General features: G+C 40.4%; 1 pseudogene; it reads right to left on the bottom strand.

Annotated features, from left to right (window-relative positions):
- Positions 1–12237: 12237 nt before the first annotated feature.
- LOC149227002 (3-ketoacyl-CoA synthase 17-like) lies at positions 12238–12932 on the bottom strand (annotated as a pseudogene).
- Positions 12933–13552: the final 620 nt, after the last annotated feature.

Raw genomic sequence — 13552 nt, 5'->3', positions numbered from 1 at the left:
AGGAGATCAGAAAGAAACACTGTCTGAGGCGGGCATACCCATGCTCAGAGAAAGTAAAGCATGTCCTCATATCAAGTACAAGCGGATCCACTAAGTATAAAAGTATAAAGAACTGGAAAATACATAATTGATCATCTGATCATGATCGAACAAGTACATGTCTGAATATCACATATAAGGTTGTCAATGATGCTGAAGAATGAACCGGATCACTGATATCAAAGACTGATCACAAAAGGTACCAAATGAACATGATGGAATAGGATGGTACTACACTGCAAACTCAGGTTCTAGCATATAGAATGTTTCCATGATTGACTGCAACATATAAGGTGGAATGGTATGAACTATCAGCAACAGGAGCAACTGTCATGTGAACCAATGAATGCTGATGCAACCTGAGGTCTTCACCGACCGCCGTGGTACATTTCTACACCATGGGAATAGATGATCTGAAGTCGACCATGTGAGAAATCATTTGATTACCAGTCATTGATGTATACTGTTAACAAACGCGAGACTACTCACCGATAATGATAATGAGCGTTAAGGTACCCAGTACAATCTAACAAGTGTGAATGGATGAGCTGGAGTCGAACACCTGTAAGAATCTATCAATCAAGAGACAATGATGGTTTCCCACTGTCGATAGCGAAGGATCTGCCACTTATGACTGCAAACCCCAAGGTACTGCCAAATGGACTCTAGATCTTTTCCCCAGAGCAATGAGTCGTAGTCGTTGGGGAAAGAGCCGCTAGAAGGAAGGCATTAAGGCATCCTTCATCAATCTAGCACGAGTGTAACCCATAGGCCAATAATGTGGAAGGAATCAGATGAAAAAGATGTAGTAACCTGACCGAAGCACGTTTCCGGCGTACACAAGATGTAGCTAGCGCACGATAGAAACCCTCTGAACCAACCAATAATGAAAGCTGACACAGAGGCGAGGTATCCACCAATAGGGTCAAATGGAAACCAAGGTACTACACGAATCCCAATGTGTGATAATGTAAGCTGATGTCGAACACAAGGGAAACCACTCAGTCAAAGACCCATGATACTGATCGATGTTGAGCACAAGGTGACCTATCAGTAATGAAAATAGGGCTAGGGTGCCGCTCTAGGCCTGTCCTCAGAGCAAGATGTCGTCGTCATTAAGGACAAGACCCACTAGCAAGAAGTCAATGGAGACCTTCTCAAACCGGCACGAGTAAAGTACCAATATAGCTGATGTGATGATAGACATGATACTGACAACCAGGGATGGCCGACTGAAAAATGAGTCAAGAGACACTGTAGAGAGGCCGACTCAGGCTAACTTCCCTTGAACAAAATCACGACTCAATGTGACTATGTGGCAGCATATGATGACTCTGTATAAGCTCATTATGCAGGAGGCACGAACGAACCCTCCATATGATTGGAAGAGATAACTAATCGGGGGAGAACTGACTCAATAACAAGGTTAAGGCGTGCCTAGGTCAAACTAAATCCTGCCCAAATGGAGGAGACTTTGCTTTGAGTGCTTTGTTCAAGGGCGACACGACTGACTCTAGCTGCCAATAATAAATGGAAATATTGTCCCATTCCCGCTCTTTTTGGAATATATAATTTTTTTGTCTTTTTCTTTTAAGCTGGAAAAAGAATAAAAGAATGCTATAGTATAGTGGAAAGAACGAGTGTCGGTGAAACAGATGATCTAGTTCCTGGGATTAGAACATTCCTATGCTCAATGCAGGGAGGTGAAAACTGGTCAATGACACTCAAAGGTGTGTTCCTTCCACGGGTCAAGGTGTGTCAAGTTGTAGAAGTTAAAGGTATGCAAGTTTGATTTTGCAGTCGTCATGGTCAAAAGTTGGCTTAAACACGAGTCTAAGTGAAGCCGGCTAAAGGCCAAAAGGTGCAAATGGTCAAAATGCAATGCAGTAATACAACTCAACACAAAGGAGCCTCTAGGGTATAAGGCCAGAACGAAAATGAAGAAGCAAAGAGGAATTAGTCTTCATCGCATAAGTCATGGCGGGACTACAGAGGACTCCTGAGCCTACTCAAATCGGAGTAGCATGGGCAACAAATGTCAGTGAGGTGCTAACTACGATGCCCATGTAAAGGATGGCTTCTACCATCATGTCATGATTTAAAAAATCAGCGAGTGAAGATGGTTTACGAACCATAACACGATGGGATCGACCCTATGGAAAATGTATCGACAAATGGAGGCTAGTATGCATAATGCAACGGAAAAATGGCTTCCCTAACCTATATGCCAGTGAGAAAATGATACCTACCATGACGGGTCAGCAGTCATGGAACCGTCTCGAAACCGTCGAAAAAACGTCCAAAATGTCCTGAAAGTCAAACCATTCTCGACATTCCAAGCTCCCAAGTTAAAAGTTACATGAGACCAAACAAAATTAAGTTTTGAAAATTTTTTGCATTTTCAAAGCCTATAAAAGAGTTTTTGGACTCACCATTTTCACCATTTGAGTTTGAGAGCAGAGAGGTGGAGCAAAAGGAGCAAACTTTTCCATACGCCAAATTCAACCGTTCAGATTCTTCCAAAATCCCCAGGTAACTCTTATACTTGTCTTGCAATCAATTGTGACTAGTTTTAGAATTTTTAATTTATGTTTTACCATTGAATTTTTTGTCAAAAATTTCACCGCGGCATATACGCGGGTTGGAAATATGAAACCCGCGTACACGCGGGCCCTACACGCAACTGTGTGTAAATGGACCTGCATATATGCCGCGAACATTTCAAACAAAAAAACTAATGATCTAAAATAATTTTTATATATGCCGCGAACATTTCAAACAAAAAAACTAATGATCTAAAATAATTTTTTCTTCAGGATGCCAGTCACTTGGCGAGAAAGAGAGCATACCTCAGTGGATGATGAGGTCATGAACGATCCTAATGCTTTGGATGCCTTATGGGGATGTGGTTTGCTAAAATTCTTCAAATTTCCAAATATGAAAGAAAACACACGTCTGCTTGAGATGCTCATTGATTACTGGAGTATCGATGATGATTCATTTATGATTGACCAGATGCCACTCAGGATAGAAGTGGATGACATTTATTTCATCACAGGCCTTTCCCGAAGGGGAGAGGTAGTACATTCCAGGGGCAGGACACGAGGTAGTCTCTCGATCGAGGACTACGTACATATATATTACCCGGGACATCCAGAGAAGGTTGGAAGTCAAATTCCAATCAAACATGTGGAGAGTCTATCGCTAAGGATAATCTTGTTCACTATAGCCAGAGTGAACGGATCAGCTTCTCTGCACTAGGCATCACGGCCAGCCATGAGCTTGGCGGTAGATTGTTTGACCACCGTATTTGACTGGTGTACTCCTCTTCTGGCCAACCTGAAAAGCCAGCTCACTTCCATCAAGAGAGGGCAGACCAAAAACTTCGGATATGGGACTATTTTGTGTTCTTTCTTTTTTGAGAGGGTCCCAGCACTTCGTCCTAGAGTGCCAGTTTCAATCAGCACCCCACGAGATCCACGCATGGGCAGGTGGGATGACTTGATGAAACATCTAGGAGGTGGGGACATCCCACGAACTGCATTTGACGATGACTTCTTCTCCTGGTGGGATCAGCAGATCATCGCCATAGATGACTACCCTTATGCTGGGCTAGATTTCTGAGGAGATCCTGATCTAGTATTACCACCGACCGCGGCATGGGGCGACATTGGTAAGTGTTTTTTTGATTTTATGATTTTTTGTGATTTTTCAAATATAATAATGAACTTTGAAAAATGTTTTTGAGAGGATTCAAATGATTAATTTGATGATCATGTTCCAGATATTGGGCTGGTACGACCAAATGAGTTCCCATGGCACAGGCGTTGCGGCTGAGGGGCCGAAGAGGCAGCTACAGACACAGAGCGACTACTACACACAGTTCAGTGGCACTTGGTGAGACTCACTCACGGAGTACCGATGGCTGCCGTAGAGGATCTTCTTGTAGATATGCAGCGTCAAGTGGTTGGCATGCCACGTGACTGGGTTCGCACTCTTAGGCATGTGGCCAATGCAATAGTTACCTACTTAGCTTCTCATCCTAAGCCGGGGCATTATATGTACTAGACATGATTATGGGCATTTAAGTCCCAATTTTGTATATTATTTTTGGAAGACTTATGTACACTCAAGATGTTTAATGATATATATATATATATATACACACATATATATATATATATATATATATATATATATATATATATATATATATATAGATATATATATATATATATATATATATATATAGATATATATGATATATATATATATATATATATATATATATATATATATATATATATATATATATATATATATATATATATATATATATATATATATATATACAGTTCGACTTTTTGATGCTTGATTTTATTGTGATGAATGATTGATGTGCCAGTATAATGCTTGATTAGCGATAGAATCAGCTAACCAATTATGAGATCTTGGAATGTGCAAATAATTAATATAAGTAAACGATCTTTGCAACAACCTCACCCTTAAATACTGGCGATATAAACATGGATCCCTTACCCGATAAATGTTATTCAATTGTGACACTATCAATTGTGAATCAAGATAAACTACCAACGAGTCAATTTCGTGAGAAATTTCCTCGGATAGTAAATTAATGACGACAGTATACTCAGCCATATTATTTGAAGTGGGACCAATGCATACTCCCCTTGATACCATCAACTGACCAGTTGGATAGTAGAGTACCCAAGCTGCGGAAGCGAGGTTTCGAGTGTGCCGACTAGCACCATCGGCGAATCCAAAATAGACCAAGTCATCCATCAACACCTGCCACAGCAGACCAAAAAGTGTTGATATCAAAAACTCTCGATGAGATATGTACAAATATACACAATGTACAAAGAATCCATTGCCTAGTTACTAAGCAAAGTACTTCTTAAGGTAGAGCCGATCGGGGGGCTCTGCCAACTTGCTCCTAGGGATGTTTATCAGTACTATTATCGAACCAATCAATATACTTCCTTCGGCGAATAACTGTGTTGGAGCCAAAGGAACCGTACAAACATCACTAGTCAAACTGGAGGACCTGGATTCGACTTCATGCAAAGGGGGATGAAAACATGACTGACGATGTAAATCTTCCGAAGGTCAATCTACAGCCGTCATTGCTTCGAATATCGCTTCGTTAGATGGAAAAACAATATCCAAGCAATCCAATGCAGAAGTGGAATCAAGGGTCCGAGAATGAGCCACATCACCATCTACCTCTTTCTCAGAGGAAGGAGTAGAATGGTTATTTGCAGAGTTATCGATAGATTCACATCTAGGCTCTACTGTAGACATAAGAGATTCTATTCCACCCGCCTTGTCGTCATCTGATGTGGTCACAGATGAAGATAAGGCTCCAGGATCCGAAAAATAATGAGCTTGAACAAACTCTTTCCATAAAGGGTCTCTGGAGGATGAAATTGTATCTATTCTAGCCGTAGGAGGGGAAAGATCAAACGTACCCATCAATGAAGAGTACATCCCGACTCCTAAATTCTCAGTAGGCAGACGGGGGTTATCCACTAAGGGAATAGTAGAGTCTAAAGTTGCTCGAGGATCGACTGGACAATAATCCAATTGATCAACCTTAATGATTTTCCCTTCATGAGGAAAGCAAATGACACGAAATAGAGTCGAAACAACGACGTCCATTTTGTATACCCAGTTCCTTCCTAAGAGGAGATTGTAGTCTAGGTTAGCATCGATGACTTCTACTTCAATATCAACGACCTTCCCTCCAACACATATAGGAAAGGTCGGGATAATCCCATATGGCCTATGAGAATGACCATTGAACGTTGTCAAGAGGGTAGGTGAAGGAACAACCGAAGGTGACCCAATGGCCTTCCAACATGACATAGACATGACACACGTGGAAGCTCCCTCATCAATAACTGTCCAAAAAATATTAGTTTTCCGGTAGGTAGACTTTATCTGGAAAGCCATATGATGAGGGAGTCTCTTTTTGACGTTATGCATATCAAAAGTGAGAGCTAAATAATTATTTGGATCCACTGCCCCCATTGCCGACAGCAAGGAACTTCTTTGAGCGAGACATGATTGGAGCACCTCTAAAGCGGACATAGCACATGGACTCTGCGCCAGATCCTCAGCAATGGAGTAATTTTGGGTGGCCCTAGCATTAGGATTAATAGTCGTGCATTTAGCGGAACCTTTCGGTATCTATGGCATAGTCTCGATAGGGGGTCGCTCAATATGAAGGTCGGTATTTCCGGGAGCAGTTTTGTCCTTGGAAGTTTCGGCTTCACCGAAATCATGTGACTGAGTGGCCACATGGACATTAGAACCCATCATGAAAACATTTGATGATTTCTCCCCTTCCTGGTTGCCCCCTGCAGAGGTACCAGGGTTTGAACTCGTGCTAGCAAGAAGTTGCTGCCCTTGGGGAAAGGGTTGGTTAACACAGCCTGAGAACTAGAAGTCCCTTGCTACCCTAACAAGCGCTGAGCGTCTTCAATCTTGGGGTAGAGATGAGTTAAATGGTCTCCACTGCATAACTTGCATGGGAACTTGATTTTCTTTTTAGATTCACTTCTACCACCACCATCATTATTGCTAGGATTATTTGCATCAGTCTTCCCATCTTGACTCTTTTTCTTACCTCATCCTTTCTTCTTCCCATTGGAATTTTGATTTCCTTTGGGGTTGGTAGATTGAATGGCATTGACTGAAGAGGGTTGGGAAGACGAAGGGTTAGACAATGTGACTTGGTTGTTAGGGGCAGTTTGCAAAGACAACTACTGCAATTGGCTCAACAAGTTCACCGCATTTGTGTCTACCGATCCAACTATACCATCCGCATGGGGACCTGGCTTCGACTTGGCTATATCAACCTTAGACCCAGGAGCATCTGGAAAGATTTTTTGTAGGATCCTAGACTGAGAGTAAATCAATTCTAATTGCTGGGCCCTAAAAATAGCTTGCTCCTCAGAATAGACTCCAGACATGTAGACATCCTTAGAAATTTTAGGTTGTAAAGATTTCAAAAACCATTTGAGGTGGTATTCCGAAGGGATTTCGGCTTTAATGAGCCTCTTTCTCTGTCTCCATTCCTGAATATGATTAGAAATGTGAGTTGCAGTGTCTTGATGAAAAGTGGCCAGAAGTTCAGTTCCGACATCATAACGGACAGAAAACTGGAAATGATTTAAGAAAATATTAGCTAAGTCAGGGAAATATGTAAAGCTGCCCCTGGAAACTCTATATACCACTTGGCTGCATTAGCAGTCAAGGTGCATTGAAAAAGTCTCAACCTAATCGAGTCATCAATAAGGGAGTTTGATGAGCACCACAGATGGAATGTGGTTACGTGGTCGCCTGGGTCTTCACCGCCCTTTCCCTCGAACTTTGGAATGTCCGAAGGGAGTTTGGTTGGGACCGGAGGCCAGGCTGGATTGTATTTGATTGGATCATTTGTTAATTTCGTGAGATCTGGCAAATTCAAAGTTGCCAAAAAAGGAAGCCTAGGAGGATCTTGGGGATTCCACCCAGACTGGGCGGAGTTCCCAAAGTTCTGAAAAGATTGGCCTAGATTTTGGAAGGCACAAAGCTGCCTAAAGTAACCTGCAGAACCAGTTGAACCAAAAGGCAAGCCTTGTGATCCAGCGAAACTTGGAGTTTGACCAACTACGGCCGCAAAACCTCCATAACTGGTGAAGCTTCCTTCTAAAGGATTATAAGGAGTGGATAACCCCTGAGAAGGATTCCAAGCAGAAGCTAAGGGAAGAATATTTCGAAACAAACTAACTGTGGAGTACGGCCCATTCCCTTGTTGGTCGAAAAACAGATTCCCAGTTCCCATGCCACTAATCGCAGGGTTAGTTCAACCTTGGAAAGGATTCCTACTTTGTCTTGTAGAAGAAAAAGGCATAGATCCTACTGTCGAGTTGGAATGTGGTATATGACCACTTCTGAAAGGAAAACCCTGGAATGAAGCCGATCCACCCATCATGGATGTGGAGGCACCAAACGGAACTGATGGAATACCCTGTGAATGGGTTCCAAATGGGAAAAACCCACTACTAAAAGCATTGTCTTGGGAATTTCCACTCATAGAAGGAATGGAGGTAAACCCAACTAAAGATGTGCTAGCAAAAGACCCAAATAAAGATGCAGAGGGGATGGAAATAGTTCCTCCCCCTTGTACTGATGTTGGAGTCTGCATAGTTGTAGCACTTGTAGTAGAAGCCATGCTTCCAGTAGTGGTCATCGATGGTAAGTGCGTAATGTGACCTGGACTTGATGGTCTATGCGTCGGAGTCCCAACGTATCGTAATACTTCTAGATAACTAGAAGGTAGGGGAGAATTCAGAGCCGCTAACGACTCTGGGAGTTCTTCTACCTCTATGTTATCTTCCGTCTGAAAGAGAACTCGAGAAAGAACTGGAGTGTTCCTCTCTTGTTCTGTGGAAGTACCAGGCCTATTCTAAACACTAATGTCCCTGTGAGGAGGATCAATCCCCGATGCATCAGCTGCCATGGGATGAAACCCACTGGCAGTATTACCTCTGCGCCTTCTAGGAGAAGGCTCTAAACTTGGTGGTGAAAGACCACGAAGTCTTCGAGACCGTCTAGGTGATCGGTCAGCCACTTTGAATTTTTTATTAAGATCTAGCTAAAGACTCAAAAAATTGAAAGCTAGGCCAACTAGGAGCACAAAGCACACACTAAAAAGTCCCTAAAAGATATCAGCCAGTCAAACAACTTTCGAGTATTTCCGCTCCGGGTGATGAGGACCGGACACCAAAATACAAGAAAGTGAAGTAAGGGGCCTTCTGAAGATAGTTTGGGATAATGACGGCCCAATCCTATCAGCGAAGGTAACAGAGGAAGTTACGCTGACCTCCTAACAACAGCCTACGCCGGTGCAAGCCCCCAAGCTTCGCAAGGGTGCCCTCCAGTAGTACCGCTGAGAGTGATACAACATCGACCTCAGGTGCCACGGGATTCCCCTCCGCAGCCACTTGTGTAGATCCCTAGGAGTAGCAACTAAGGTTACCAACTCGTATCAGAAGCCAGGCGGAACAGTCTTGAGGTAAGATTCGACAAGTAGGAGAGGGGGTATCTCTCTTCCCTGTCTTAAAAAACCCTCGTTCTTAATTCCCATATCCGGAGCTTTCCTGGTCTCCCTAACGCTATTGGATTTTCACTCACTATTCAGACTCCAATGTTTGACAGTTTAAATGGCCTTGGAGATTTATCTCTCCACTCGCCTAATCCAAGGTCCTAAAATATCCTAAAACTTGTTGGTGTGTCTAACTTGACAAATATAAAAAGTTCTAGTATATTTTAATTAGAGCTTGTTTTTAAATGGGTTGTTCTTTAAGTCAAGGGATAAGCGGAAGTGAAACTAGTGGTGTTTTGATGCAAAAGAAATTAATAAAAACCAAACTACATGCAAATGCACTTGTTTTCGTTTTTCGATGAAAGAAATTTCTACTAGGTTCAGAGGAAATTCAAAGAAAGCAACACATTTTTCTTTTCTTTTCTTTTACTCATGCTTCACACTCACAAAAATTAACAAAACTATGGATGTCCTAAAAAGATGTGCAAATTTATCCTAATGCAATGAGTGCATGCTGATGCAAGACTTAAGACTACTTTAAACCAAGAAATGAAAGTTACTTGTTTATCAATTTTTAATTTGTCACTTAAAATGTTTAGATAGAATATGAGTTGTTATCATTCATTTCATCTAAACACTAAAAACAAGTTTCAAGAAAAACAAAAATGCACTTTCATTCACTAAAAGAAACTAAATCAAAACAAAGTTCAAGAAAGCAAAATTAAGTTTTTCAAAAGGTTTTCTTCAAAGGCAAATGCAAAAACGTCTTTTCAAAAGTGCTCTCAACAAGACTAAAACTTTATGATTGAAAAAACAACAACAAAACACTTTGCAAGCTGACAACACAAAATGGATGAAAACTCAACAATAAAAATGTGTTTCAAGATGCTCTTAACAATCAAAAGCAGCAATGAGAATTTTGGCAACAAAGACCAAAAGATCAAAAAGACAATTTTCAAGAAAGTGTCAATCAACAACTTTCAAAAGCAAGAAAAGTAGATGGTCACACAAATGTAGTTTTGACAAGCAAACACAAAAGGTCATCAAGACAAGATTTGACACAAAGATTGAGATCAATATTCCTAACAAGAAATCTTGCGTGCTTAAACAAAAACGATGATGCTTGCAAAAGAACAAGAACAAGACCAACACTTCTCACAATCAGAGAGAATTTGAAATCAGGTACTCGTTGTAAAACTAAAGACTGACATAGAAAAGTAACTGTTCAGGACTGAATCAAACCAACAGACAAACCTTCAGAAACAAAAAGATTTGAAAAATCTTGAAAATTACAAGATATACGCGACTGAGCCTAAGGAAACCTTTGTATACGCGGGTTTACTTAAGGAAACATGCGTATATACGCTTCTGTAAACAAGAAAAACAACGTATATAAAAGATTTCAAGAAAAAACAAGAAACATTCTGAAGAAACTGATCAAACTTACAATTCAAGTTCCTACAGGAACAGACTACACAACAACAGCAAGAAAGCAGATAGTTGAGCCTTGATTGGCTTGAATAAACCCAAACTAGGAACAATAATACTGTTGTCCCCAGCGGAGTCGCCATTTCTGTTAAGGGATAAATTCCCCTAGGGTCTTGGGTTGACACCCTAGTAGATTAGAGGTTGTCTATACAGAGAAACACACATTCCATACAACCATAATGCTAATATAAGCAAACTATACGATAAGGGGCGTACCTGGGGGGTCCTTCGTTTTAGAAGATCCTGCCGGGGTCCAAACCCTCTTGGAGTTCCTTTTGCTCCTTCAACCTGCAAAACAATCAATTCAAGAAAGTACAACAGTAAATGGACTAAACATCATAATGAAATCATCTTCATAATATATTGAAAAGTAGTTAGTTATGCAATTAAACAACCATTCATATATGAATCATAACCTGGATATCATAAACATGAAGAAGATTTATATCAGGAACAAAGACATGTGTCTTTTATTATAGACAAATAAAGTACAGAAAGGAATAATTTCACCTGATTCATCCTTTCGCAAGCTCCAAGCGGAACCGTCCTCCGGATTCATCCAGTTTCAAGCCTTTAACAAACTCCTTCCATGACTTACTCCATGATATCTCAAGTAGTAGATAGACATCATCACACAAGGAAACAAGGGTTTCCTGTAAATGGGGGAAGTGCAGGAGGCACTAGGATCTTCAGACCTGGTAAGGGAAATCTCAGCATAGTAACCTTTCTCTCTCTTCTCCCCCCTTAGGCATTCCCATTGAAGCCTTTTTATACTTCTCCCAAAGTAGTTTTTTAGTTGGGAATTCGTTGGGAATAGTTGGGCCACAGGCACTAACAGGTAATCAGCAGGTAAAACCCGCGATCTATGCCCGAAATTAAGGAGATTTAATTTTTTTAAGTGTTTTAAGACATATACGCAGGTTGGGTATACACAGACCCGCGTACACACGCATTTAGCTCAGGGCAATGTCGCGTATAGGGAATAAAACACTGTTTTTTAAATTTTGGACCAGGTCTGGAAGGAGGGGTTGCCCTAGGCCATGAGTGCAACATCACAAACATCAAGAGTGAGGTTTGGAGCTATAACAGGCACATATTATCTCGAAGTCCCTTTTCCTGCATTCTCAGAGAACAAGAACCTACTAGTAAGATATAAAATTCTCTCATAGTAGGGAAGAACTGAAGGACCCAATTGGAACATATTGGCCTTGAGAGACTCTATAGCAATTTCCATGATGTGTTTGTTGAGATTTACCCCTACTATGCATGTTGGATCCTCTTCTTGAAAAGTTGCATGATACCCCATGTTGCTCATCCATGTTCTTTGTGTTTTGACAACATGATGCAATATGTATTTTTCCAGTTGAAGATTGGTTCTTTTATTCGACAAAAGCACATCCCCGCATCCCATTCAGAATAAAATGTTGGAAACCACATGGGCTCATATTTTCTGAATACTAATTTTCTGTAATATTCTTTGTGCTCAGCACGATTACATAAGCTCCTTGTTTGAAACCCTAAGGAAAGAAGAGGTAAGGTCCAGAGCAATTAGGTTAGCACTACAACCCATTCCCCCAAGATTATAGGCCTTGATATTATTGTGAAGCCAAATTATTAACTATGAGCAATGACAGCAAGGGAATAGGGTTAAAAACAATAAAATTCACAACCAAGACACCAAGTTCCTTAACATTAACCCTTGTTTTGTCCAACAGATCTCACACACAACGAAACATGATGATCTCTTCTTCATTGTGAGAAACCTCGCATGTTAACCTAGGGGGCAAGCAACACAAATAAGGAGGAAGAAAAACATGTTCTATCATGGCAGCGCTTTTAAGAATCTTTTTGTAAAACTCCATTCTCTTTCCCATGAATTTATGTGAAATCATGGCATGTTCTATGAAATTTTTAAATAATACCATCCATTCCTTAGGGGCTTGTAACAGGACATCCACACCATATAAATTTGTTTCATCACATATAAATAATAAATTAATATACTCACCATGGCACAAATTATGGGGAAAATACATACCATTTCACCTACAACAACTACCATCCCCTGTATTGTAAATACAAGTGCAACAGTCACAAAAAATCGCAGCCATGATCCACTTGTCAGCAAATAGGAGTATTCCATCTTTATGTTATTAAAGTCCCTAATCTCTACAAAATCAAAGGGCAACTTATGAAATTTTTTTGCATGGTTATCCAAATTTGTATCCATATTTTATCTCCTCTTCTTCACTACTACTTTGAGTGATTTCTTCATCGATGTGCACAACATTTACACTCTATTCATCACTACTACGAGTGAATTCTTCATATCTATGAGTGACTTTTGCACAACATTTATAGTCACTCAAAGAACATTGTAAACCGAGCAATTCTATTGAGTTAGTTAAGGCTGTGTATATACAGGATTCGGGTAACAGTTCGCATGTGGTCTATCCAACGGTGGAAGACATTTGAATTATCTAACATCATATCAAAAGAGAATAATGAAGACAACTAAGACTGGAGGGAAGTTCATCCCAGAGGAACACCTTACGACATAATTAGCATTGGACTTTCATTGGGATACAATGAGTGGTGTAAGAATACCATTTTAAGAAGTAGATGTCAAAGGGATATGAACCAAAAACAAGGTTTGTCAAATGTATTTAATGAATTAGTTTTAGTCATGATAAAGGGATTTTCCCATATCATGTAATGCTAGACTAGTGGGAAATTATATCTTTCATGACATGTTATGATTATGGATCCAATCGAAAATAAATATACTAGAGGATTCTTCATCATTATTTGTTTTCCTTTTCATTCTATGGTGTTAGAGCATTGCAAGCTTGAACAAAAATGTTATGGTGATTTGTACTGGAGCAAAACCTTAGATGAGAGGGACAACTA

This window comes from Pinus tabuliformis, chromosome J (genome assembly GCF_031772625.1).
Source record: "Pinus tabuliformis cultivar Carrire ecotype Pingquan chromosome J, CPIR1, whole genome shotgun sequence".
Classification (NCBI taxonomy): Eukaryota; Viridiplantae; Streptophyta; class Pinopsida; order Pinales; family Pinaceae; genus Pinus; species Pinus tabuliformis.
The sequence above is the reverse complement of the archived record's forward strand: the minus strand, read 5'-3'. Positions and strand labels throughout refer to the sequence as shown.